General features: G+C 36.7%; 1 non-coding gene across 1 annotated transcript; it reads left to right on the plus strand.

Annotated features, from left to right (window-relative positions):
* Positions 1-413: 413 nt before the first annotated feature.
* Positions 414-486, plus strand: TRNAK-UUU. The gene has a single exon. It is a non-coding gene; the product is annotated as a tRNA-Lys (tRNA).
* Positions 487-1694: the final 1208 nt, after the last annotated feature.

Consider the following 1694-nt stretch of genomic DNA (forward strand, 5'->3'; position numbering starts at 1 on the left):
AAGTCTTTTATCCTCTCCCATCTAAGGATGCAAGAAAGATATATAGGACAATGCATAGAGATAGAAGAAGAGCAACGTTTTGCTTCAAGAAAAATAGGTGCTGATGGGACATAAAAAACAAAGGCATAAAATCACAAGACTTGACAAGAAGTAAAGCCCTTTGAGTCTAGCAGTGTGGTCTGAAACCCAGCAGTGCTTTCTCTAGGGGAGGCAACTCTGCTTCTGAAAATCTAGAGATAAAAGACAAAGAAAGAAAGAAGGGAAATGGTCCAAGGAATTATAGCATTTCTTTCAAACAAAATGATCTTGGCAATGAGAATTTAAGGAAAACTATTTGAGAATATGAAATATAAAAGCAAGTGACCAAAGAAAGGAACATTGATATTCCTCTCAATACAGGCTTAAAAAAGGGGGCCTGGATAGCTCAGTTGGTAGAGCATCAGACTTTTAATCTGAGGGTCCTGGGTTCAAGTCCCTGTTCAGGCGTTCTTTGAATTATTGCTCTTTTATTTTACTCTATTTATTGCTCTTAGAAGCTCACTTTCTTGACTCTTCTCTTTCTGATCTTTGCCCTACAGGAATCTGAAGAGAACCAAAAGAATGGGGAGATAAAGTGGTATCAGTCAGCATAGTCAGGTTCTGTTTTGTCACACAGACTCTTGGTAGAAAGATAAGCCTTTCAGTAATTCAGAGGTAAAAGATCTGGATGATTAAATTCACAATAACAAGGAATAACATAAAGTTAGGATTTAGGAATATTTTGGAATTGGAGGTGGAATTGGAGGGGAGTTCCGGAGTTATGGTGCCTAAGGCATTTGACCGCTAACCAGAAGGCTGGTGGTTCAAATCCATCAACCACCCTGTGGAAGGAAGATTGGGCAATCTACTTCCGTAGGGATACTGCCTTCAGAAACGCAAGGAGGGGTAACAATGAGTTGAATCGACTTGAGGGCAGTGAGTTTGGGGTTTTTTGTTTATTTGCTTGTTTTGGAATTGGAAAGCTCGTAAAGATGTAATGCCTTTCACTGAGAACAGAAAGAGATTTGTATAGTCCTCCTTATACGTTTATTGACATTTTGCTTGTTTTTATGTTACAGATGTGGAATGTTTACATGATGGATTTGCCTAAGAGACAGCTTGTGAAATTCTTATTTAAATACCAAAATACCCAAGTCTGAAACTCTATAGACTTCTGAACTGCAGATTTGGATTTTTATATGATTTTCGGAGGAGAGGCTCCTCTGTCCATTGAATAGGGGGAGAAAAGTCAATCAAAACTTATGAACTGTAAAGCAAAGGAAAACAAACAAACAAACCAACGATCTTTTTTTTTTTTTTTAATATATTTTAAAAAGTTGCTGTAATTATTTCTCTTTTGAACATGGCCTGGTAGAATCAATTATCAATTGTTTCCCAACGTAAATGGAGATTGCTCTCTATCCAAGCTTTGAGTATAAGCAGATAAAAAGTAATTTTCACTTTCTTGAGACTGACTTGAAAGGGAATATGGTGTCCCCAAAAATGTCTGATGAGTAAGAACATTAAAATGACTAAACTGATGGGACATATTTAATTGAAAGTTGCTATATAAATCTTGTTCTGCTGAACTGCTGTTTTCTTCTGAGCCCGTTCTATCAATAGCTCTCTCTTCAGAATCAATTTGGTAAGTCATATCTTCTAATAAACTTTTTTGC

This window comes from Orycteropus afer, unplaced genomic scaffold (assembly GCF_000298275.1).
Source record: "Orycteropus afer afer isolate SDZICR_OR568_19922 unplaced genomic scaffold, OryAfe1.0 scaffold00919, whole genome shotgun sequence".
Lineage (NCBI taxonomy): Eukaryota > Metazoa > Chordata > Mammalia > Tubulidentata > Orycteropodidae > Orycteropus > Orycteropus afer.